Source organism: Strigops habroptila, chromosome 8, assembly GCF_004027225.2.
Source record: "Strigops habroptila isolate Jane chromosome 8, bStrHab1.2.pri, whole genome shotgun sequence".
In the NCBI taxonomy this organism is placed as follows: domain Eukaryota; kingdom Metazoa; phylum Chordata; class Aves; order Psittaciformes; family Psittacidae; genus Strigops; species Strigops habroptila.
Window position 1 is genome coordinate 34,069,141 of NC_044284.2, and position 27,615 is coordinate 34,096,755.

The following is a 27,615-nucleotide window of genomic DNA, read 5'->3' on the forward strand; positions in this document are numbered from 1 at the left end:
TGTGACACTGAGATGTGGCAGAAAGGCAGGAAGGTAAAACAACCCTGCTTTGGAAAATTTTAGCTGCTGGAAGAGGCTTTGGAAGAAGTGTTTGAGGATGAAGAATTTCTCTGGTGCTTTTGTACATAGTTTACACAGCCAAGCTTTTAAGCTGCTAGCAGAATATAGAGCCTAGAAATGTTCACGGTTGCTCCAAAGTTAAGGGTTTTGTCCTGTTGAGTCATTACATTATCTGAGTTTAAACCAAAGAGTTTTCAGCTCTGAATAATTTAAGTGAAAGAGTTAGCTCTGGGCCAGGTGCTCTACTTAGGGAGATGGTGAAATAAATTATTCAGAAGAGGAGACAGGTAAAACAGATGGGAAAGGCTGCCAAAACCAGACACCCAGAGGACAGCTGTTTTACAGGTCCCCTGTGAAGCACCTCACTTACTAGGAGGGCTGTGGTAATGAGTCAAGCAGTGGTGTTGGAAATGAACTTTGCTTTGCTAATTCATGTGGTGGTCACAGGGAATACAGGTCCTGATGCCTAGAAGAAATCACCACTGTGTTTAAGCATATGCAACCCATGCTTTAATGTTAGCAAGTACATTCTTAGAAGATTTTAGACAGAGGTTCCTAAGAAATTTGATTTTGAAAATGAATCTCAGTGGGAAGGGGAAAAATACACTCCTCAAAATATTGATTCAATTTAAACAATGAAATTTTCCAAACCACTAATGCTATAACATCATCCAATTGCATTTTGTCTTCCCATACATATCCAGATTTTTAATTATGATTTAACTTGTGCAATTTTGAGTACATTTTTGAAGGCAATTTGGGATTCTTGCTAATTCTGTTTATGGTCATATGTGTCAATTTTTATAGAACCCATCGTTTCAACTGTGATAAATAAAGCCCTTTGATATTAAAAGTGCTCAAATAGTCCAGGAACTTATGCCAAAGCAATGAGAAGTTCTAAATTAAATTGCCATTTTTACTGACAAGTGAATATTTTACTGGCTTTTACTGTCAGTCAATGTTTGATTCTTTTGCTAATGACAATCACTAACTTTACTGATGGCTGGCAATGTAAGAGAAGTGTCATGAATATATACAAAAGCCAACAAAACTTTTTTTTAAGGAAGATAAATAAACATATCACTGCACTTCTGGTTTTCATTCGCATAGTAGAGCACCTACTTCATACAAATAATCACTCTGGTTATGAGATTAATTGCACGTGCAAATGGCAAATTAGATGTGTAATTGTCCATGTTTGCATGTGCAGTCACATGTTTTTGTGAATAGGATTTTGCTACTTTTCTTTGCCCTGTAGAAATTGTCTCATTAAGGATAAGCTTTTGTGAAGAAGAGACTCTCTTTCTCTCTTTCTCTCCTTCTCTCTTCGGCTTCCCTGCCCCAAGAGTGAGTGGTGAAGGGTACAAGAGAGGAAGTTAAGGGATAATGAAGAATAGAGAAGGAAGGAGAAAGGAGATACCTGAGCAAGAGAAAAAAGGAGTCACATGAAAGATTTTGGTAAAGGAAAGCACTATGAAGAAAGAATACTGCTGTGTCAAACACCGGGGATCCTCCTTCTTTAGTCTGGCCAGCCTAGATGCTGTCACCCTATTAGAAAATGGCACCAAAATTGCCACATCCCCACTCTCTTCCTGGAGAATCTGGTTCACTGCACGACCTTGAAAATTTCATTTCATCTGTATTTTCTGTATCTCTTCTTTGTCATGTTACCCAGTTCTGGCTCTTTCTCCTAAAAATGCAGACACTTTTGGTTTTGGCTGTCCTTAAAGACCTGTCCCTTAGTTCTACCTATCTCCTGAACTGCAACATCTCTTCTCTTCACAGTCATCGACTGTGCCCTCTGCCATCATTAGCAGAGTTCTACTCTTCTAGTGTTTTCTTGGATCCCCTTTGTTCACCCCTTTGCTGATCTACCTTATTATCAAAAAACATCTTTCTGGACAAAACTCTGTCTCTCGCACCTTGAGACTTTTTTTTGCCTGCCATATTTATTTTTTTTTTTTTTACTATTGCTGTTCATACCAATCTCTTCCCTTTTCCTAAGCAGCACCTTTTTCTAACTTAATGGTATCCTGCAAATACTACTAAGAAATTCTTTTCTGAATCCTGTAATCACCTTGCAATTCTGTCTATTTAGTCTAGTTGGTGTTTATTTTGAATTCCCATCCTAAACAAAAAAAACATATATATCTATCTATATCAGCAATGTGAGTTATATTATCCAGTATCTCAAGAAGGGATTGTGGTTTCACCTCATTAAAAGGTTTTTCTTTTTTCTTATCAGACTTTAAAAGCAGTAAATGAGAAGGATCACAAGTGCCATCTCCCCAGTCCTGGGGCAGTATGAGGCAAAACAAGAAAGCTGTTCTCTTAGCAACTGCTTGTTGTGTCAATGCAGATAAAGAAGTTTGCATTTAGTTAGTTGAAAAATAGCATCATCTGCATAGAAAAAAATAATGCAGCTAATAATTCTTTATTGACACAGAGTATGGGAGAAATAGGATGTACCAGTAAACAATCACCTAGTTATCAATGAGATAGAAAACCTCTACATTTCTTTTCTGCTTTCTTGAATGTCTGTTCCAAGATAATAAAATATTTATTAATATAAATTTTAAAAAGTATTGAAGACATGATATTAAAACAAACTAATTTAACTGGGGTATGTGAACAATTCCATGGCTTTGCAGGCAGACATGGCTTTACTAATATCCATCAAAACATGGTACTTCTTATTTAATAGTTGCAGTCAACATTGACTGGGACATTTAATCAGAGAAAAGGTGTCATTTATCCATTTATTTTGATGGGTTTTAATACCTATCGGTAGATCAGTTTTTAGTATTTGGCCTGCTCATTTAGTAGTATTGAGTAAAATTCTTTGCTTTTGAGGTCAATACAGTCGAGATTTTACTCACCAATTCCTACAAAATCATCTGTTGTATGGATGCTGAACATCTGGATTGAGCTAGTGGAGGTTTTTCACAGGTGATTTGATATGGTCATGGTACTGTATAAACACTTGAGAAAATAATTTGGTTCTTATTTGGTTCACTTCAATGTAAATAGCCTTGATTAAATAGAAAAAATTGTGGTTTTTGTAAGTGAAATTATTCTAAAATTTCTATTAGAATAAATAAAAGGTTCTATTAAAATTAATAAAAGATTGTATTGCAGTTAATAAAACTCAGAAAATAGTAATATTCCTGATGAGATGTTGTGTATTCTTTCCATTCAGTGCGTCATCAAATAGGAGAAAACTAGTTATGTTCAGTTGAACTGAATTGTGAATAATAATAATGGAACTGAAGAAGGTGTACTTTAAAATGTGAGAAATCTGACCAGTATCCTGGGACTTTCTCTGGAAGAGCAGATAAGGAATGCCATTCAGGAATGACCTCACTGCATTATAGGGTGTAGATATCACCTACTTTCGTGGGTGTAAATTGACCTTTTTAGATGTCTTCATGTAGGTAAATTTGAATCTGTAGTCAAACTATCTTTAGTATCTCATACAATTTTTACAGTAATATTTGTGGTGAAAAAGTGGCTTGTACATCACCTACGGGTCAGATCTATTAATTTAAGATGTTTTCAAGAGCTTGAAACTTTTGGCCTTCAGCTGTGAAAGAGAAACTCTTTGTTACCTGATGCATGGCTTGATATCTTTTTTTCAAATGTCTGGAAATTAAGAGAGAATGACTTTTTTGTAAGTCATTAAAGTAGAATACTTTTTTACTCTGCTGCCATTAAAGTGAATGAGATTCATACAGCTGAGATGAGGTTGAAGCTGACGAGACTGGGGTAGTTCAACGGTAAACTATACAATGAATCTTTAATAATAAATATCATGAACAGTACTACTGACCATTTAATTATATAGATTCGGGTTTATCCCAATGCACCCAATGCATGTGTTTATTATATGCGCTCACTGCACAGCAGCGAGGTTCGTTTTAAAAACATATATTATAAGCACATTATATACACAAGGAGTAATTACTGAAAGTCTGAACTTCACGTTGAAATTTGAACCAAATCCTGTGTCATGGTAAGGGTAATATTGTTTTAAACTTTTTTTTTTGCTTGTTTGTTTGGGGGTTTTATTTGTTTGTTCATTTTTTGGTTTTTTTCAGAAATAGAAATACAGAAGAGATTGGACTTGTTAATTGCTTTCCCCGATCTGTTGTGAAATATTTCAAGTTTAGTAAGTAAGCATGGGAATTAAAATAAACTGCTTTTATGAGGGAGTATAATTTTTTAACTCTTTTGGATGGATGGATTTCTTTCGGCCAGTTCTTGTTATGGCCTACATCTTTCTAGAAGCCTCTTTGGGTGGATGAAAGCTTTGTACTGTGCAAGCACCAGCTGTGATTACCAGTTATCTAATGTTTCTGTCAGTTATTTGCTAATATTCTCTAATATAATTGGTATGAAATATGTGGTTTCTACTGTGACTAACAAAAATTTCAGTCTCTTTGCTGTCAGTGGTAGGTGAGATTTGCAAAGTAAACTCCAGTAGGCAGGTGAGATGCCCCAGGTTTTGAAAGAGTTTCTCTGCACTAAATTATCTAAGATAAAATTCTATCCCACGTAACCCAATAGTTTAAATTCCTTTAACTTCTATGGTCCTGATTTTGGCCTGAAACATATCTTTACAGACTTAACTAAGAACCGAGATCTTTTAAAACATGGCCTCTGTTTTAAGTAGGTTTGTGTCAAAGTCAAGGTGGAAGAGGCACCAGGCACATTACTGAATTAGTTTCAGGATTTCCACAAGTCTGATCCAAATCACAGTGATGGACCTTAGTGTGGTGAATGGCATGTTTTGTCCAAACAGGGCACTCCAGGACTTATAACGATGTTTCTTTCCTACCCTGTCTTGTGGCTCTTGACTAGGAATAGTGTGCGAAATGCCTGTTAGTCTATGTGCAGTAATGTGGAGGTGCAGGTAGGCAGGCAGGCAGAACAGGTAATTTAATTCAAGGTAAACATGTGTTTGCATCATGTTCATGGTACACATGCTTGCATTACCCACCTCATCTTTTTTAGTCATGGCTCTCCCTCTTACATTTTCATATTTGTAGAATCATAGAATGATTTGGGTTGGAAGGGTCACTTGAACACTGCCAGGGATGGGGCAGCCACAGCTTCTCTGGGCAACCTGTTCCAGTGCCTCACCACTCTCACAGTGAAGAATTTTTTCCTAACATCTAATCTAAATCTCCCCTCTTTCAGCTTAAAGCCACCCCTCCTTGTCCTATCCCTAAATACCCTTGTAAAAAGTCCCTCTCCAGCTTTCTTATAGGCCCCCTTTAGGTATTGGAAGGCAGCTATCAGGTCTCCCTGGAGCCTTCTCTTCTTCAGGATGAATAAACCTGGATATTCAAGGTTGCAACAATGTCAGACTAATTCTTGAAAGTTTTCAAACTCCAGATTAGCACATTCGAGCCAAATAAAAAGAAAGTGAGATAACGACTGAAATGATGGAGACATTTACAATCTGGAGCAGCAAGGTTGTGGAAGGGTTATGTAATAGTGTATAACTTCTATGTGGTCTGCTGAGTAGTGCCAATCTGTGCAATCTGTTATGGCAAAAAGCCAGCAAAGAGGCCATAAATACTGGCATCAAGTGAAGACACAGTATTACTGCCTGGGTAGAGCTTGACAGTTTTTAGCTCAATTCACAGTAAAGGGAAAGGAAGAAATCATGGTTTCTTAGTGCACGTTTCCATGCACAGCCTGGCAAACCAAACTCTGACTGGCCTGTTGCAAAATAAAATGTTTGCATTTCACCAAGCTATAAGGAAGGAACAGTTACATTGATGGGGGCCAATTTTATTTGGGGAATATATGGAAGATCAAAGATGGGGAAATGATGAAGGAAAGAAAAGATTACAGAGGCTCACTTGGATGGATTTGTGCAATGCTCTCTTAAAACAGGGCTACATCCCTCTCTCGATGCCTCCCAGTTTTGGAGGGACATGGCCAGGGAAATCCACTGGTAGAGTCCATAAATACATTCTGTGTTCCAAGAGACAGCTTGGTCTGTTGCCTCATAAGAATTGAAATGGGACTGGTGATTTGCTGTTTTTGAGATGTATTCCTATTCTCAAGAGCTGTCTTCACTAATACTGTCAAAAGGAAGCTTAAAAATGCAGCCCTTCTATCATGAGATTTTAAAGGCCAGAAAGCTCACGATTTTCAAATCACGTGGCATAGGTTGATATCACTCATGAACCGAGACACAGGTGAGTGGAGGGAGAGAACACATATAGTAAGTGAAATATTTTAAAAGCATTTTGCTTCGATGGAAAAATACAGTGACACTTTAAATCTACTAAAATAAGTCAGCAAATATTTTAGCTTTTTATATATAAATGTATATGTGGAAGCTATTATTAACATGCACCTTACCCTAATGATTCATACAGATTTTAAGCAGGATTATGAGACAAATAAAGGCATAACCGTTCTCTTAAATCATGCTATACTTGATCAAACAGTTCTGTGCAATACCCTAGCTATTTACTTACAACAAGATAAAACATGATTAGTGCACATTACCAGTGTGGTAAAATGAAAATAATCTCAAAGCACACATTACCCAAGCAAAGAGTACTGAACTGAAATAGAGCCAAGGAATACATTTACACTCATCAAAGAAGTTATTAAAAAAATTATTATGAATTTCATCAAATAACTAATGTATGTTTGTATTTGCTGATTCAACAACCCTCTAGAAGCTGCTTATTTTTAAGCATGTAAGTTAATAGTTTTCAAGCTGGGGTCTACAGATGCCTGGAAGTCCATGGTCTCTTCCTCAGAGGACCAACAGAAGTAAGTAACAAAAGTAAGTATTTTAAATTCAGTATTCTGCTGGTAAACTTAAAAGAGCGGCATGTCAAAAAAGGAGTAAAGACTGTTAATGTAAGTAATCCGCCTCCTTGTCCATCCAAAAGCTTAAGCATGAGATTATGGAATTAAAGCCTTGTATGCAAACTGTACATTCATTCAACTTGTCATTATTACACATACTAATTTTACTGTTATAATAGTTATTATAATCATTTAAATGTTGGCTGTATAAATCTCTTTATTCCTGATGTTAGACAGAACAAAAGCAGAAAACACCACGGAATACAAATAGATTCAACACTGAGTTGGAGACGATGGAAAACACACTGTGGACATTCTTCCCAAGTGATATCATGACACAGCAGTTATTGCAAAGGTGTCTATTTGAAACCTTTAAAATTTTATAGGGTGGCACCTACTTTCACTTTTATAACTCACAGTGCCCTGTGTCCGTTACCAATTGCTGTGTCCAACAAGCCATTTGATTAATACGAAAACTGATGAACAGACTCAATTTATGTTGAACTTCTTTACAGCAACAACATGTGTGACAGCATTGATGTGACAGGTGCCCATAACTTGCAAAGAGATGTGAAGAGCATTTTTGCTATAGCACCATTGTGTATTCTTACCTGTGTAGAGAGGTAGGGCAGGGTTAGGAAAAATACAAAACACAAGAGAGATGATCTAGTTGATTGGGTATTAACCAGTAGTTGGAAGACATGAGTTAAAATTAAATTTGGATAAAATTCCCTGCTGGAATTCTTCTCTGTTCTTCCACATAATTGCCGTGTGACCTTCAGAGAGTCACGCAGACTTAGAAAATCCAAAGGTGTTCAGGCTCGTAACTTCCCATTGAAAGCAATCAGGATATAAGCATCTAAATACCTTGGTGATAAAGCTTTTAATCTTTGTGTTTGCTTCAACTCCCGTTGTGTAAAACTGAGATAAATAATGCCTCTTTGAGAATGTGATCATTTAGAAGGCATGAGGTTTTGAGATATTATGGTAAAGAGGCCATAGAAGTACCTAAAGCAGGTGCATTTCACCAGGTAGAGCCTTCAAGCCAGCATAAAGCTTTGGCTGTTGCAGTGTTTGTATTTCTCAGTAGTAGTTTTGATTTTTAATCTGCTTCTGTGCGCACTCTGGAGACTATCTTGGTGTCGGTTGTCACTACAGATATTGCTTATTTTTTGGTGTCACATCTAGTTGGTGACCAGTCACTAGTGGTGTCCCTCAGGGCTCGGTATTAGGGCCAGTGTTGTTTAATATCTTGATTGGTGATCTGGATGAGGGGATTGAGTACACCCTCAGTAAATTTGCAGATGACACCAAGTTGGGTGGGAGTGTTGATGTGCTCGAGGGTAGGAAGGCTCTGCAGAGGGATCTGGACAGGCTGGATTGATGGGCTGTGGCCAATGGTATGAGGTTCAACAAGGCAAAGTGCTGGGTCCTGCCCCTGGGTCACAACAACCCCATGCAATACTACAGGCTTGGGGAAGAGTAGCTAGAAAGCTGTTCAGTGGAAAAGGACCTGGGGGTACTGACTGACAACTGAACATGAGCCAGCTTGTGCCCAGGCAGCCAAGAAAGCCAACGGCATCCTGGCCTGTATCAGAAACAATGGGGCCAGCAGGGCCAGGACAGTGATCATCCCCTTGTACTTGGCATTGGTGAGGCCGCACCTCGAATCCTGTATTCAGTTTTGGGCCCCTCACTACAGGAGAGACATTGAAGTGCTGGAGCAGGTCCAGAGAAGGGCAACAAAGCTGGTGAAGGGCCTGAAGCACTAGTCTTATGAGGAACAGCTGAGGGACCTGAGGTTTAGTCTGGAGAAAAGGCGGCTCACGGGGGACATTATCGCTCTCTACAACTACGTGAAAGGAGGTTGTAGTAACGTGGGGGTCGATCTCTCTTCCCAAGTAGCAAGCAATAGGACAAGAGGTTCCTCCTCAAGCTTCGCCAGGGGAGGTTCAGATTGGATATTAGGAAAAATTTCTTCATCAAGAGGGTGATCAGGCATTGGAACAGGCTTCCTAGGGAAGTGGTGGAATCACCATCCCTGGAAGTGTTCAAAAACCATGTAGGTGAGGGCCTTAGTGACATGGTTTAGTGGTGGCCTTGACAGTCCTGGGGTAAAGGTTGGACTTGGTGATCTTAAAAGTCTTTTCCAACCTAGTCGATTCTATGATTCTACTATTTTGTTATGTCATGGAAAACCCAAGTACCTTAGTCAGAATCTGTCTGGAGTGGGGGGAAGAGGGGGTGGATGGAAAGCTTAATAATCAACCAAAATATGAACCAAATGAACATCTATTTTCAACAGGAGTTTATTATAATTTTATTTTTCCTTTGAAGAGCTCCGTTTCTTGGAGCACTTTTCCCAACTGCATGGCCAGAAAAGTAAATGCTCGCATCTGTTTTCAATGTCCACATTTTTTGGCACAGAAATTGATTTACCCCTCCCCCTCCCCAAAAAAAATCACAGCTGGGCACATTAGGTTTTCATCTTGATTGTGGTTAAATGCTACTGAAATAGAAGATATTTATTGGTATGATCATTATATGCAGAGCTGAAATACTAATGCTAGTCTGTAGTCCTGATTAATAATTTTGCCAAAGAGAGAGGACAACTAGTCCAGCAAATCAGTAGAAATACTCTGCCAAATATAGCTATAGGAAAAAGGCAAGATGATGGAACACTGAAGTAAATAAAGTGCTCGGCAGCTTTTGGAGCCATTAAGAAATTCTTTCTCTGCAGTATACATAGTGCCCACCTCACCAAAGCCTCTAAGGATCATCTTTAGCATTATCTACCTAACTTAAAAAGACCTCTCAGAGTATCTGCTATGGAAATGTTCAAGACCTTGGCTCCCTCCACAGTTGATAGAGAGGTTTCATCATGGTGTCTGGCAGATGGCCTGCCTTGATCTCAATTAACTTTAAACGCCCATTGAGACACTGATATCCTGTGTTGACTGGTCAGTTCTTCTGATACAGCAAGTATAAATCCTCTCCCCTGACTGCATGGGAAACAAGGGTCCAGCAGACCACACTTACTCATGCTCTTGACTTTAGGTGTCAACACTCACACAATGAATACATCTTCAGACACCATCCCTGTCTCTGTGGTTATCTTCCTCAAGATCAGGTAGGAAAGATTGTTGTTCCCATGTCACACGCAGAATGTAGGTGGGCTAAGTCTCTTATTTAAGTTCACAGCTGATGTCTTTGAAAGAGCAGGAATTGTACCCCAGCCCAGGTCTCTGGTATTTTATGGAGCTAGCTAGTCTTTACCATGTTTGTCCTTGCAGTGAATAAGACTAGTACCTTCAGTGTCACACTTGTAGGACAGGAGGTGATCGTTTTGCAGACAGTAACACGTTGTTGGCACTTTTGGGGTGACACTGGTGATTATCCACAAAGTCTGTCTTGGTACCCTGCCCAAAACCGTGTCATCGGGCAGTTGTGAAGCTCAGAGTCATTTTGACTGATTTCTATTTTGTATATATGTTACTGGGGTTTCATCATATTGCTTGAAGTAAACTCCTGTCAAACTAAATTACATACGATAACATAGATGGAGATTATGAACTGTCTACATACTTATTATAGAGGTGCTAATATTGAGGTTGGTCTAGAAAAGCATAGCTTGACTGCATCTTCAATTTATTTAGAAGGATGTCTGACTATTAATGCCTATTGAGTTAGTGAAGTGTCTGTATGCAGAACTGAATCTTTTGCTTCAAGGATAAATTAGAGTTTCAACACAATTCAACATTTTGTAAGTGTAGAAGAGAGACCTGACAAATGAATTTTAAATTGTCTCAGGACCATGGAGACAATATTCTCTAAAAGTAGCAAGGGACTGTTTTATGGTACTGTTCTAAAAATCATATGGCAACATCTGAATTCAGAACCTCCTTTTATTCTAAGACCTGGAAGTTCAGGCAAACCACTGTTAGGACTAGTCAGCGATGGCATGGCAAAGTAATTTCTACCCACATATATAGTCCACAGCTTCTGTAGGCACAGTTCTGTGGTACAGTGAAAACTTCTGGGAAGTACTCAGCAGCCTCAATCCTGTTAAAATCCCTGGGAAGGAAGGATACTCAACATGTTGGTAACACGGATTTTAAAGTGCATTTAAAGTGTGTACCTAATAGGCTTAGATGTTGGATTTTTAAACTCTCAGAACACAGTCAAATAAAACCACTTTCCTCCACAGCAAGACTAAGTGCTACTTCCTCAGTTAGGATTATTTCCATGCTAAGATGGAACAGATCCGTTCCATGTTGGTTGCAGAGTTCTTGTAAGAACTAAAGTCAAAATGTGTTTTTATAATTTGGAAATTGTACTTTTGTCATTCACTCAATAGTGGCTGAAATCTTCACGTTTGAATTTTCACAATAATAATAATAGTATTGCTTTTGAATGGGAACTCAGCATAGCAATTATCAGCCCAGGCAAAATGAATGTTTCAAAAAATTATCACCGTCTGAACCTAAGGATTTATAATGAAAGATGCTTTATAATCTGGTTGAGAAGAAATCCTCAATTCTAATAAAATAAAGTAACTGGAGGCAGAGTGAAATTAATAGTCGGCAGCAATAACAATACTCCTTGTAATTAAATGTTTTACATTTCAAGGATGCCTATTTATAAAACACTTAAATAGCTCATCAATTTCCCTTAGTTGCGAGGAAAGGAATACATTCAGCTGAGTGGACATCCTCATTGTACACCTACTTCAGGGAAACAGTTTATCTCCAAGCTTTTGCAATTAGACTATCTCATGTCTATAACATACAAAGAAGTCAGTTGTATACAGTACACATTTTGGTTAAATAAAGCCACTTGGAGGCTCAGGTTCTCCTTAGGTCAAAGGGCAAAACACTCCACAGCAAAGGTCAACTGAACGGGAAGACAAAGGTTAGGAGAGAAGCTTCCTAATTGATTAGCAGACAAATTGCTCTGAGGGTTGTCAGTCACATTTTGCTTCCTTCAATATAAATGCATGTTTATTTTAGTCTCTTTAGGCCTTGCTAGTACTAGGCAACAGGGCCAAGGTACAGCAGTGCAGAACTCTCAGCTGCTATGGGGTCAGGTGGAAATTGTGAGAACTCAGCACTTCTAATGATTAGTATCTAGACTGGGACAGGATGATGGCCATCCTGAAAAATAAACCAGAAAATAAAATGGCATCTGACTTTCCAGGAAAATGCTTCTATAAGTGTTTTAGTATTTAATGATGTGGCTGATGTGTTCAGCTGCACACACAGACACACATACATAGATATACTTTTTCTAGATTTGAGTCTACCCTCACCAAAAATAAAGTAGAATAATTGATGTCTGTGGCGTAACTCCTCGTTTCTAGAAGTTCTCTATACATGTTCATAAAATCTTCTTTTATACATATATCATATTTAAAAAAAAAAAGTAAATGTCTAGGTTAATATGTCTTTATTTCTCTTTTAGGATAAAGTAATACAAAACTAAATTCCAACTCCTTACATCCTTTGTTGTTTTATTTTATAAATCTAAAGAAAAAATGGCTCACAGCAGCCTTTACAAACAAGCTGCATCTGTTTAATATTAAAGTGCAAGAAATAATAATAAAACCATTACGTTTGGAATATCCAAATAACCTGAGGAAAAATAGCATCCATCTGGCCCTTGGTATAACTGGTTTTTACATCAGTTGAATGTTTCTGGGATTGCAAGATTCAACACTTATCTTTAAGTAGAGTGAGTATCTAAAGATGTAGCATCCAGAAACTTGTGAGTAATCTGTATGCTTAGAAGTACAATATCGTGTTACCAGATCTGCTGAGCAAATGCACAATAAAGTTAATCCTTTGGTTCTGGAAAAGCTGTAGGTATTGTAGTGGCAGATGTGCTGAAACAGAAGTGTTTACATTTGTTAGGGCTTGTGAAGCAGCAACTCCACCAGTTCATAAGTATTTGAATTTCCTGCAAAAATTTACCTAAGGGCTATCATGGAGAAGGGAAAGAGCTCAGGAGTCTCTGAACCCTGTTGGCAGACTGGTTAAACCTCTTTTGGTGAATTGGTTGGCACGTGCTTTCATTTTCTCATTAAACTTATTCTCAGTAAAGGTAGTCATTATGGCACTAAAGTGCTTTTGGTATATGGGGTACAGAATTACCAAGACAAATACCCTGTTATATTTAATATTTTTCCACTTCTTCCTTCTTATTATGCCATATGGAAAACAAGAAAAATGTTAGATTAAGGATTTTGTACTGTAGACGTATGGCATGACTCTGGTTTGGCCAGAGCTTTGAGGTGGATCTGCCTTTTAGACCTTCTCTTATAGTGTGTTCTCCAGAGAAAACTGGGAGGCTCTAAACTCAGAAAGCCAGCTTGTGCAGAGCACAATTGAGAAGCATAGCTTTCTGAAGAGAGAAAGTACAAAGCAGCTAGGTCAGAACTGAAATGAAAAACAGTCATATACAGATCAATCTCTGACTACAAAATCCTTGCAGGCAGCTCCTTGCTTCCATGTCTGGTTACAGTTGACTTGGGGACTTTGAGTTGCAGGCACCCGAAAATCCTTCTTTCTGACCCCTCTAAGGCCCTGCTGACTGCTGCCTGCCCTTTGCCACAGTCTGTGTGGGAGCTGCTGACTCGCAGCTCTGTGATATATCTACCTTTCCCAAAAAAAGGTTCAGTTTCCTCCTTAACAAGAGAGGCTTTTTGACTGGTCACTTTTCAGGGTCTAGTTTTGCTACCTGGGTTATACCAAAGATGGTGGTGCTGGAGGTTGCAGTAACACTTAAAAGTGTTTGTGGTAGGGTCTTCAAAAGATGATGTTACTGTCCCTTCCCTCAGAAGTTTTTAGTTGAAATCTGAAAGGCAATCAAAACGCAAATGTAAATGAACTCCCAAAAGAGTGAAGAGGTTTGCCCTCATCAGCAAAGTAGCCACAAGAGAAGCACAAGAGACCTGGGAATAGATCATGGCTCCACTGGTTCCCTTCTTATTTTACGTTCACTACAAACACAGTAGGACATGTTCAGTTTGCTCTATGGATTACCTCACCTCCATGGTCTTCTTACTAAAAATATCCTAGTTCTTCATTCAACATATTGAATGTTCTCTTCTTTCAGAGAAAAAAAACATTATGAGGGGTGTCAACAAAGCAGAAGGAGTCCCAGAGGGCCAGTTTCATCAATAGAAAGACCAGAAACCCCTGAACTGGATTCACTGTTGGAGAGGGAACGACAGTAGGTGGAATAAAAGAAAGAATGGTGTTTCTGACGTTAACAGTGTTATTTTTTCTGTTGTTACAGTTGAGCACCAGCATAGGCCTTTGTCAAGAACCAGAATACCACTGAACTAACTCCTGTATAAATACAGATTAAGAGGTCAGTCATTTCCCTGGACCATTTACAAAGTATATATGCAACAAGATAGGAGGGCATACAAAGAAACAGTTGAACCCTATTGATCATCATAATAAACAATAATCATAGAACTACAACTTCGCAGTTGTGGCTCAATTTTTTTTTAGGCATCATGACAGAAGTGTTTACATCAGCGTTTCGAAGAAGGATAATGAGATTATTTTATGTTACCAGAGAGCTGCTCTCAGGAGATGATGGCTGGAACAGAATATACAAGGAATGGAAAATCAAGCAAGTAGGTGAGGGTAGGGAGTCAATACATGGGTTGATGGCAAGAAGGAGCTCATGTCTAGGGGCTGAAAAAGATGCAGTAGGTGTATAAAAGTATCTTTGAAAGTAAAGGCAGATTTTTTATTGGCTGATAAAAAAGGGAAATGCAGTTAAGGGGCACCTAAATGGGGTCATGTGGTCAGGCAATTGACGAAGATGTTTCTTGCAGCGGCATTCTGAATGGATGGATAGCAATAGGTTAAAACTGTGCTCATCAAACCCAGAAAAAAAGGACATTTCAGCATTTAGTGCGCAATCTGATGATTACAGAAGCTTTAGCTTTGCGGAATGGGAGAGAACTAGTAAAGTTTAAACAGAGCTGAAGCATGACCAGCAGAAAAGAAGCGTGACCAGCAGGTCGAAGGAGGTGATCCTGCCCCTGTATGCTGCTCTCGTGACACCTCACTTGGAGTATTGTGTACAGTTCTGGTGTCCTCAACATAAAAAGGACATGGAGCTGTTGGAGCAAGTCCAGAGGAGAGCCACGAGGATGATAAGAGGGCTGGAGCACCTCCCGTATGAAGACAGGCTGAGAAAGTTGGGGCTGTTCAGCCTGGAGAAGAGAAGGCTGCGTGGAGACCTCATAGCAGCCTTCCAGTATCTGAAGGGGGCCTACAAGGATGCTAGGGAGGGACTCTTCATTAGGGACTGTAGTGATAGGACAAGAGGTAGTGACTTCAAACTTAAACAGGGGAAGTTTAGACTAGGTATAAGGAAGAAGTTCTTTACTGTGAGGGTGGTGAGGCAATGGAATGGGTTGCTCCAGGAAGTTGTGAATGCTCCATCCCTGGCGGTGTTCAAGGCCAGGCTGGACAGAGCCTTGGGCGACATGGTTTAGTGCGAGGTGTCCCTGCCCATGGCAGGGGGGTTGGAACTAGGTGATCTTAAGATCCTTTCCAACCCTAACTATTCTATGATTCTATGACGACCTAATGAGAGAATCAGGTCAGAAATTACATCCAACTCATAATCATGGGTGACAAGTAGGAAGAAGATTGTCTCAGGGTAGTTCAGCCCCGTTCAGAAAAACTGGTTGTTAATATCATAACCAATTCCCATAATAGGCTTTAGTGCTCTTATTTACCATGCTTGGTATTTAATATGCTAGGCAATAGGTAGTTGTCCATTGCAAAGACTGAAATTAATTGGAAGTATTTTGGAATAGAATGATGACATGATATGTTTGTGAAGGGGTACTTTTTCAGGTCAGGTGTAAAGAGACACAAGAAAAGAATAATAACAGATCTTTGTGGATCTACTTTGTGGGGCAAAAGGCAGATCAAGAAAATCTTTCATAGGACTTCAAAATCCAGTCACAGAAATTGGGGAGGATAAGCCATGGGGTTGGTCATGCTCAAGTAGCAGACATCTGGTAATTCAGAAAGGAAAATGATTAGGTGTTGGTTCTAAAATTTGACCAGCAAGAATCTATAACAGATTTTGCAAGATCAACTTTGGTTGAAAGTACAAAAGTCAGACTCCAAAGGGCCTGGAATAAAAATAAAATGCAAGACTAATATAAACTCCAGGCAGTGATTTAGATTTTGTGTTCCCTATTTGCGTAGGAGTGGAAGGGATCTCCTAGATTACCAAGTGTGTCCATTCCTCTGCTGTTGTAAGCAACCGTATCTCATAGTCTATATATTCATTAAGCTTCAGATGAATTTTTTTTTTTCTTCCAAGTTTTAGTGGAAAGGTGTTTAAGAACTTCTGATAATAAGAAACTTAAGTTTATGGATTGAATTTGTTGACTGCTCATTAGTAATCATTTGTCCTTGTGTCATCATTGTCCGTTTGCTTAAGTATCTTTTCTTTTGCTTTAGTGCCTAACCTGAATGTATTTATACAGAGCAATTATATCCGCTCTCAGCATGAATGAACTTAGAGATGAAAGGGAGAAGGAAGCAAACATGTTGCTTCAGCCTGGACCAGCTGGAATCTCTTTGTTCAGACTCATGTAAAATGTTTTGCAGCAACTGAATTGGGAAGCAGCATTTGTGCAGCTCAGCAATCTGATACAGATCTAGCCACCTCACAACCAGATGTGATGGAAATGGACATATCAAGCCATGGTTGCTATATGAATATCCATGGGTAGTATGGAACTAAGAACACGAAAACTACAGTCCAACTTAGCTGGAGAATAATGATCTGCATTTGATTGTGATAAACACCCATGGTAAGCCATTGTAAACATTTTCCACTGTCCCATGACTATCACTTGTATTTTTCTAGTCTTGGGAGTCGGGTATCCATCTGTATTAGGTTATCACTAACTGGGTGGCTTACTTTGCATAGGCGACTCTACATGGTGTTATCTCGTTGTCTGCATGCTGCAGACTCTGGAGTCAGCAATTCCTTCTGTTCTTTCCCAGAGTCATTGTAAGGCTGTCTCTCAGACGTCTTCACACTCAACATAATCAGAGAAGAGCAGGGGTTGCCCATCACACCTCTCAGACTCTATGTACAAATTTATAACTGCAAAATAAATTCAATAATTCAGTCATATCACTCTCTGCCATAGCATGTATTCAGATAAGAGAATTTGCAAAAGAGGTCCTTAAGGGAAAGACAATCGCAATAAAATGCTTGGTGGTATCTCAGTGTCAGAAGCAGCAAGCATACCTGAACAATTGTACAAAATGTTGGATGCTTTAAAGATGTGGTTGCACTTCATTCCTTTGCATAGAAATTTTAATTGCCTGAGAGCAGTTTGTGTAAATTAATTTTTTTGAGCACATATTTATTTTTGTACAGAAAGGGCTTTTGGGTCTAAAAATGTTTATTCCTCTCATATATATGTGTGCACTTGCTCTCATTCATGCTGTAAAGTATGGGGGTTTTCCAATCAAAATATTCCCTGGACTGCAAAAGCAGTGGAAATTTAAAGGCCTTTAATTCAGAAGAACGTGCATCATGTAAATAAGCACATAGAAATAGAATAAGATGCTGGTCTTTGTACCTGCAATAGAGTAGTTACTTAGTGGAATAAAGCACCTCATCAGCCCTTTTCTTCTGGAAGGTGGTGTTTTATCTTGGCTTAAAGCAAAATCCAGCCCTCTCCTTGTAACTGACCTTTGCGAATCCTCATGTAAGGGCAGAATTTGTACCAATATGAGCTCTTCTCACCATTCAGTACAAACCATGCTGTCTTTCCTGAGGGCGATAGAAATACAAGAATACTGCAGGTCAGCGTTGTGGTGCATTGACAGAGCTACGTAAGGAAGCTTGTACAATACCTGATTTAAGTGTAAGGTTCTTAGAGGGTTTTCAGAGATGAAGAAAAACAGTGTGGTTGTCCATGGTGTTTCTCAAAGGAGCTCTGCATTAAGATTCTGGTGACAGGTTTGAGTTCACCTGGTCCTTTGCTCCGCACTGGCCTGATCCTGGAGGGAAGGCCCTATGGCAGTAACTGCACCTTGCAGTAACTAATCATAATCAATTTTTGTAGCCTAGTCATTGAAAAGGAATGAAAAAGCAGAGGTGGCAGGAGGGCTTTTTAAGCCTTTCAGGAAGGGTGGTAACTCAAAGAAACAGCAGCAAAACAAAAAGAGAACTAAAACAACAAGGACAAATACAGTGTGTGGAAAAAGCCTGTTGGATACTCGTCTTTGCACAACAACTCTCTTCATCAAGAAAACAGCTTAAATATAATGAGTTGTGCAGTAGTACTCCAGTTTGCTGGCAGCACCCTCATCTTTTTCTCAAAATATTTGTCACCAGCCCAGGTGTGAATTAAAAAAAAAAATCATTACCAAACTGAAATCAGAAAAATGTCACCCATATGGCTATGCTGATAGGGTGATGCTATCTGCTCTGTGCCTCCTCCATGCACACAAACCCTCTTCTGCATGAACATGTCCAGGACAGGTGTGGTGACTAGGCACAGAAGGATGTACTTGTGTTTCAGAAGTATGTATTATAGTAAATCTGCCTGCATCTCTCACAGGGAAAAAGAACTGGGCTGTATAGAAGCATTTTCCTGAGTCAGATTTGATCCACAGATCACCAGCTGGACGAAACAACTAAATAAATAGCTCTGTAGGTAATTTGAAATTAAGAGATATTTTGAAATGAAAACCTTAAATGTTTGTTTTCAGTCTATGCCAGGGTATTTTGGGAAGGACCAAAGCAGACATAGAATTGTAACTGTTGGAACCAGTACCAATTTCAATTCCTATTAAGACCTTTTCAAGGAACAAACCCCTTCTGCTATGAGAAGACTCACCATGCTGATTCTTTTGTTCTAAAAGTAAGAACGTTCAACATATCCAAGAAAAGACCCAATCTCTCAAGAGCTCCAAATCCAGAAAGGAAGGAGATAAAACCTCCATGAGGTGCCTAAGCACTTCTCTAACGTCACTGTATGTAGAACATCCCCAATCCTACAGTGATGATCAGCACTGTCAAACTCTCCAACTGATGTGAGGTTTCATCTCCTTGAGACCTGCTATAGCTTGGATGGTGCTAGCTAGGTGCTGGCATCTAGAAGTCATGGTCCAGATCAGGAGATACTGCTCTAGACACTATATAAAGCTATCATGAAAAGAAGACTGGTGCCACATTGCAGCAATGCCGCATTGTTGTGACATTACTTGGGTTTTAATTGAAAAAAAATGTTGAAGTTATCCAATGCTCTGGGCGTATGTAGAAAGCGCATTAAAAAATACAATAGGCATTCAAATGGGAACATTATTAATTAAAAGCCTTCACGTACTGTACAAATGAAATGTTCTGTCTACCTACTCAAGTCATTCATTCAGAAAAATCCTGGGAAAATAGTTAGGCTTTGCAATGTGCCCCATAGGTCAATGTATTCAGGCTCAAACAGACCAAGTGGGAGGAGTGAGTTCCAGAATGGCAAAATCTTCATTGCAGGGGGAGTGCATTCAGAAATATGCACGGCATGCTCACAGAAAAAAGGTCCTAGGAATTTGCCCAGCTCAGATTTTAAATGAGTCCTTGTATATATATATGTATATATATACACACACACACATATATATACAACCAAGAAAGAGATGCTGACTCCTGTGTGAAGCACAGCAGTGGGAAGAATTTTGAAATCCTATAGGATTTTGTGACCCATAGCTTGCCTGAGGGTTTTTTTATTTATTTATTTTATTTTTTCCCTACTGTATATATCCTTATAATATAGATTTATACCACAACAATCCTTTTTCACTATGCTCAGCTACACCATGTTCCCTTTATTTAATAACAGTGGCATCCTTGAGAGTCAAACTGTCCCTGGGCAGCTCACTCACAGCATGTTACAAAACATATCCATGAGAGCTGGTCTCACAACTATTTACTTTTCCTGCAGTCCCGTATCAAAAGTCGCCTTTTAGTATAGGGATGGGTCAAAGTCTGGCTGCAGAACCCAGAGTCAAACTTCCACAATGCTTTAAAGTTTGGTGTTATATTTCAGATCCATCCCCTAAAATCAGACTGGCTTTCAGTGTTCAGATCAGAACAATCCCAATCTTATTTGCTTGCTGCCTGCAAAACAGTAGGAAGATTGTCAATACCCTGCTCAGGCCCTAATTAAAAATCCAAACTCAAATTTAATATTTCAAACATTATTTGAAATATATTAACACAGTTAACCTATTGCTGTTGCTCATTACTCTGTTGAAACCTAATATTAGTAACAGCATGTACAGAGGACCTGCAGCATGAATGAATAATGAGTTGCTTGTGCTGGAAAACATTCAAGAGCCTGGTTCCCTGGGTTGGCAGACGTCAGGCAGAGACTAGTATGCTCTTCTCTGCACAGTGATCAAATCATGTGCTCAGCAAAATCATTGGGAAAGTATTTCTGATTCATTTACTTCCTCTGATGATCATTTTCCAAAACCAACGAAGACTACAGGCCATCAGAAATTAAGAGGACTACATCGAGGCAAAAAAATCTTTAAACCAATAGCATTGTACTACTGATCAAACATTAGTAGTGCTGTAGCTTAATATGATCCTCAGATGGGTGAGGGTCCCCCATGCCCTCAGCCTGTCCTCACCTTGTGCATGAAGTCTCTTCCTGAGGCTTTTGAGGTGACGTTTTAAGCAACTCTTTCCTTCTTCCTCATTGTCCAACAGAAAACATCTGAACAAGAAGATAGAGAAAGAGCATGTGGCTTGTTAGTGCTCTTGGTCTGGAGCTAAGGTATTGGAGGTGTTTGCAGGTTTTCTGTAGATATGAGCAAGGTCTTAGCAAATCTGTGACCTCTTCAGACGATGTCAGAATCTGGAAAGATTTGCAATATAGAAAATAACTGCATCACTTGTAGAATGCAATACAGATACATTTATATACAATGTGTATGTGTCTATAATATATGCATGTAAAAATGTATTATAGCCATGTAAGCTGTCTTTTTCATATGTGTAATAATACTACAGCTAGATCAATGATAGTGTGAGCTTAGGTGTATTTATTTACATGTATATGCATGTGCCCTTCTTACGCATGCTTTACAGGAAGCTGGCTTTCACCTTGTGGTTCCCACCATGCCCCATGCTGGTCTCCTCTGCCCATGCACCTTTTCTCCTGAGGGTGAGCTCACCTGCCTTTGCGCTTCCTCAGTGCATGGAGAAATGTCTTCAACATTTTCAGGAGACAAAAAATAGTTGTTGAAGATGTTTGTGCCCTGAAACTTTAGCTACACCCTCATCTTACACACCTTTTTCCTTTAAGATTAAATAATGTTACCTACAGTGCAGCATTCAGTTCTGTAGTTACTGCCTTGTTCTCACCCTGTACATTAAAAGGTGTGGAGAAGGAAATTTTCCAGAGTAAATGAGAGAAATTATTACATAATTTTGTGTAATTTTTGATGCAGGAAACAATTTTCTCAGTGCACCTGTTGGGGGGAGAAACAAGGCTCCTTCAACCATCAATCTGTGGGACCTCAGAGCTGAGCCTGAAAGCAAAGGTGAAATGAAATACGAAAATTGCAGTGCAGCAGAAGAGGAGTCAGCTATCTGAGGGCCTCTGCTGAAATCTCATCTTTCAGGTAGGGTTTCTTGTCCATTTTCAGTTTTTGGTCACCTGACGGTAGCTCTCTGGCCTAATTGGTTTCCTAGTTAACAGACTAAGTAATGATGTAACCAGAGTGTGTGGGAACCAGACCTGTGTGACAGATACAAATTTTCCCAGCCATACCAATTTTGCCTGCTTACCTGGTTCTGCTACTGGTTATCTGGAAACTTGAACTACTTAAAGGATATAATGAGCCTAGCAAAGGTTGAGGCACAGCTTAGTCGTTTAACATAAAATTATCCCCTGCCGCAAAATATAGTAACTTGTGAAGTCCAATTATTTTTGTTACTAAACAACACTATATTTTAATAGATATGTCTGTGTCTACAGCTTTTTTTACTTTTTCTGTGGTTGGCTGAAGTAATAATTAGTTGTTTGTAGCCTAAAGGAGCAGATCAGCTCTGTTCAATTACAAGTGTACCTCAATAACAACTTTCTGCTCTTGACTGTCTGACGTCCCCAAGCACTCTTACACCGTGTTGCTTGCTTGTACTGGTGATTTTTATAGCTGAATGTTGTTGCTATTGCTTTTATGACAATATAAGGGTTTCAGAAAGGCTCCAGCTAAGATCAGGGTCCTGTTGAATTGGGCACCATATAAATGTATAACGAGAAATGGTCCTCTAAATGCAAAGTAATTGTGTCCCAAATACCTCAGACAGAGGTGGTTTGGTGGAGAGGAAAGCCTCTGAGACAGTAATTTTCAAAATAATCAGCCTGATAAACAACCTCATGTGAAATAATCAGAGTAATTGAGGAAGGGAACTAAGAGGGAAGGGTAACACCTGGCATGGAGGAGGCCTGACCAGCTTCCTTCTCCACATGGTGTACAAAGAATTAAGGTCTCAAGACTTCTCTCGAGTGTAACATAAAGTTCCAGCAAGTACATATAGCTCATATGGGGAAAGCTGATCTTGGGAGCAGCTTGAGCTGGGGATGTACCTGGAACTTTGCATTTCCATGGTCCTCAGGCAGTTCCCATTTGCCCTTGCAAAAGGGACGACATCCCTCCTCACAGCAGCTAAATATTTTCTAAGAAGTCAGGGCACCCAGGCTGCCGCTGGATGGGCAAACTTTGCCATGACACTCATGGTTATTGTTCTGCAGCAAAATGCAGATGATGTGGCCTGTGTCTGGTATTCTTTAATAGAAAGGAAGAAAGTTTTATGGTTTTTGCATGCATCTGGCTGTTCTTTCACTTTGCACTCACAGACATGTTTGATAAATGGAAGAAACTGAGAGCAGAAGCAAGAAGCTGGACTCCTAAGGTGATGCAAAACTGGTTTATGTTTTTCTTGAAAATAGAACTCTTAAATGTGATGACAGAAATCATGAAAGTAGCAGGGCTTTGCATACATTTGATGTGGTTAATCCAGTCAGTAAACATGATGTTAAAAAAAGGACACGCCACAGTGTTTCAGTATATTTCTGTTTGAAGTTTATACGATGCCTGATGTGTATGCAATAGATCTGAGGCCTGACATCTATTTAAACTCTTTGGGAGCAATATCAAACATTAATGGGGATTAGTGTTAGAACTGGTGTAAACATAGCAAACAATCTGCCGTAAGTGTATGCTCACATTTCCATATGTTATGTAGGTAAGCAGAGCCACTGATGAGGAAAGAAACCCTGAGAGGTAGTTCTCAGCTAACTACTAGGATTGGTAGAAACAGACACTAGTAGGCACAACTATCTCATGATATCAGTATCTACACGCTCATAAACTGCTCTGTCTAGAGCTGCAATTTAGTTTTGTAAAAGGTAAGAAAGATTTAAAGAGATGAAATTCCATTGTGCAAAACCACTAAAAAAACAGATAAAAATGATTTAGTATTTCCAGGTGCACTATAATTCTGGTCAGAAAAAGCTAATTCCAGGTGTGTGACTTAAAAAAAAAAAAAAATCCAACCCAGTTGTCAAACCTGGATAAAACCATCAAGTTAGAAAAAGAAAAGCAAAACTGGGAACAAACTCCAAAGTACAACTGCAGAAAGACAGTCTCTCCACTGAAGAAGTTATTGCATATAGGTGAATGTCCCTATTACTTGAGTAAACATAGCTTGATTCTGGGCAATATTTCAAAAGAGATAAAGCTTTGGCATGCATGAGCACATAGAAAGATGACATATTCGCAGTGGGAGGTATGAGGTGGGGTTTCCAGTAGTGCCAAAATTTATCTCACACATACATGCTTAGAGCCAGATCCGAAGTTGCTGAAGCAAAGAGCAAATCTTTCCACTGTCTTCAACTGGCTTTGTATTCAGCATTCACTCACACTAGGAGAAAGGGGAAAAAAACCCCTTTTGTTTCCTTATTTGCGGCCAAATCGTTTACACATTTTTCCTTCTCCTTTTAAACCTGGGGAACTCTTGTCATTGACTTCCTCAGGGGCAGTCCTTCATCAACAGATCAAAATACAAGCTCTTCCACAAAATGGAAAATGCTATTATACTCACTAAAGTTATTTACTTCAGCAACACATGTGGTCTGGGATATTATTATTCCACAATACAATACACATTGATTCATTTGACACATTTTTTTTAAAGAGCTTTTATTTATATGGTGTGTTTATGGACAAATATGCATTGAATGCTTTTTAAGTCTTATTATGGTTTGGGTTTATTCCCACATGTTCAGACGAAATGACCATTACTGGGACTAGAAACCTACAGCATTAATGGAAGCTTTTATAGATGGTGCTAGTTTTATATCCTGCAGGGGTAGTTGCCACTATATTGATATCGTGAGGGTCAAGTTTAATTTGTTAAAAAAAAACCCAACATATTTTGCAGGTTTTGTGCAATTTGATATAGTGTCACAGTACATGCCAGTTTTGCATCTGAATTGAGCCAGGTAACTGTACCAGATCAGTCCTCCAAGTAAGTAGGTGTTGCTGAAATCCATGGCCACGCAGAAGAAAAATGGACACAGCAACCTTGTCTCCTAAAGGTACATGTGGAAACTCTAGGAATTGGAGAGCTAGGTATGAAAGAGACAGATTTGTTAGGAAAGTTTGGTTTTCTCTAACAGCTGGGCCTTCTGCTGTTGTGATCAGTGGCTAGGTATGTGGCGGTGCATTCAGTTCTATCTGTTACTGTGAACCAACATTTTTCCCTGGCTGTAACCTTGATATAACACAAAGGGGTTTGAGAAACCCAATCCTTTCTCGGTCACACTATCACTCCCTGACTTTCGGTACTGCTGTCATCCACAGGAGCCTAGACAGTGTCATGCCTGTGACATCACATGGGCATTTCGGTGACATGAAAATAACAGAGGTGAATACGAAAACAGCCTTGAGACTGCTGGGATGGGTTGCCATTTCTTATTGCAGAGGAGCAACAAGGTGTGCACAGGGCAAAGCAATTAACAGCCCAGCTGTGATTGCACAGAGTTTTCTATAGTCTCTCTCTCTTTTTCCCACATGTAACTATGTGCAAGTAGGGGAGGGGAATAGGCTTTTCATTTCCTTTCTCCACTCGCTGCTGTGATTGCACCAAGTCAGTACAGAGATCCTTATCTCAAAGCAGAGAGGAAAGTGAAATATTCAGTTTTGTCACTGTTTGAGTCTCTATAATATCTAGGAAGTTCAGAAGGCTCTGATTTTACTTTTCTGGTATCACTGTGAATTAGAGGTGTTTTTTCTGTCCATACCTCAGCATTAGGACAGACAGGATCCTTTACAGTGGAGTAAAGGAGTATCAAAACTAGCATGAAGTGATACTGCTTTGGGTTTGTGACATTTTAATAAATCTGTTTTTTCCTGAAAAACACTTAGGAGATGTTTTAATTTTTACTCACCATTTCAGATTCTTCAGTCTATTAAGGCTGCATTAATATTAAAGGCTTGTTATTTACATTAGAATCATTATCTTTATAGATATCAGTGCTTGTTAAATGATTTGTAATGCATAATTCATTCAACCAATTCTGCCCTTTCCTCTGTTACTCTCCTGCAAACAGGTTTTGATTTTTACAGATTTGTTCATTATTCAAATAATTCCAGGCTCTCTTCACAAACATATTTTAGCAGTCTCCTTTGCTCAAAACCTATTGTGTCTTACCATATTTTTTTATCAGTTTGCTTCTGTTGTTGCTTGTGGAGTGTAATTGAACATTTAATAACAGACATGAAAATCCCCCTGACTTTAAACAAGATTTACAGCTGTGGGGATTCATGCCTGTGCTTCTGATGCTACCATGCAGCCACTGAAAAGGTATGTTCATACAGCAACCTCTGCCTTTTGTTCCCACTTGTTGGAAACACAGTAATTGATAGAGTTTGGCAGCACGTGGCCAGGTTGTAAAGTGTGGGAAATTAAATTTTGTGTTTACATACAAAGCAAGTGTGGCAGGATAGGTTTCCCTACACCACAGTATGATGCGGTTCAATGAGAGAGCACCACAATGGGATTTCAGAGATTTGGTTCAAATCTCCAGCTAGCCATTTCCATGCAGGTTTGCTTCCCCCTGTGCCTCAGTTTTCTCTTCTGTAAATTGATACCAGTGTTGCTTGAGGAAGATCATGCTCTACAAAGATCACAAGAAGTGAAAAATGCTCCTGGCATCTATCTTTAGGCACATATATTAAGTTGCTGCCCCTGAGCTGCCTGAAAAGAGTTGAGAGAAGTTTCTCCACTGACTTCTAGCCTCTGGGCTGCTCTTCTGAAACATCTCCAAGAAACTCAACATCTCATAGCTTGGGTAAAGTGCCTGAAGAAACACTGCTAGGCTTTTATAAAGAGAAAATCAAATGTAGTGTGTTTGTCTCCAATCCAAATACTTTGATCTTTAACATAAGAATAGGGAAAAAGTTCTTCTAGTTTTCAATTCTGTTCATCACTATTCATCATTAGTTTATTTTGGATGCACTTCTGAGAAGTGCTACCTGCACAATGGGGAAAAAGAATACAAAACAATACAGAAAAAAATGAAGTCAGTAGTAAGGAACTAATTTGTTATCTTAGTCTACAAATGTTGTAAAAGATCACAATAAAAAATTTGTTAAAAATATTTGAAGAAAAAATTTCCTACAGACTGTTAGAAAAAAAATATACACTTCAAGTTTGACTTTTTTAAGTTATTTCAGAGTTAAATGTAAAGATAAGAGTTAAAATTAACCCTTTTTTTTAAGTTTAGTTTGAAACACAATTTTCAGTTTAGTTAGCAAAAAAGACTTTTACAATTTTCTTGGTGATTGCTCTCTCCATTACAGACGAGTCTCAGTATCTTTTATTTTTTAATTCCTACTAGACGTAAAGGAAGAAAGATTATTTTTATAAACATCGAAAGCTGAGAAATGGAAAAAAATTAAGAACATAAAAGTGGAATCAGAATTTTCTCATCTTTTCTAGATTTTCAGGGAGAAATATATCACAAATGGTCCTGAATTAAATTATCCTCTTAATCTCTTATGTTTCTCCACTTAAAAATTTAAAATGTGTTTGGTTTTCCCCTCATGTTGTTGGTGGGGTTATTTAGGTGTTGGGGTTTCTTTTTGTTTGGTTTGCAGAATTTCTTTCCCCACTAATCTTAGTAATTTCCTTGCACCATAGTAATTTCCTAACACCTTCATCAGTGTATTATGGAGACCAAGAATAGCTTGGACTTTTTTTCTGGAGATCAGAACTCAGACTCCACTGGGGTGTCTTTGGAGAAGCAGCAGTACCTCTATGCATTTCAGTGCCTGGCGTTGCAGTTCTGAAACAGGTTTAGACCTGCCATAATTTTAATCTGCTACACTTTGCAGAAAATCTATCATTTTCTTCATACCTGCCTCAAATTCAACTGATAGCAAGTTATGAAGAGAACTAGAGTACACAGAATATAACCTCATAAACTAGTCTCCTGATGAACAATGGAAACATTAAAAGCGAGAAACTACAGTTTCCCTATTTTCACTAGTTCTTCTTTATCTTTCTGCCATCTTCTCTTCCTTACACCATGAGTCATCCAACATTTGATGCTTGGGGATACCATATGTTATT

At 38.9% G+C, this 27,615-nt stretch overlaps 1 long non-coding RNA gene across 1 annotated transcript in view; it reads left to right on the forward strand.

Moving 5' to 3' along the window:
• Positions 1–27,615, forward strand: part of LOC115612277 — a 49,183-nt gene that overhangs the window by 6,177 nt on the left and 15,391 nt on the right. Inside the window, exons 2-6 of the long non-coding RNA XR_003992923.1 lie at positions 4,158–4,228; positions 6,765–7,255; positions 14,197–14,271; positions 16,554–16,759; positions 21,423–21,596. This is a non-coding gene — a long non-coding RNA (uncharacterized LOC115612277). The remainder of the gene's footprint in view (positions 1–4,157; positions 4,229–6,764; positions 7,256–14,196; positions 14,272–16,553; positions 16,760–21,422; positions 21,597–27,615) is intronic.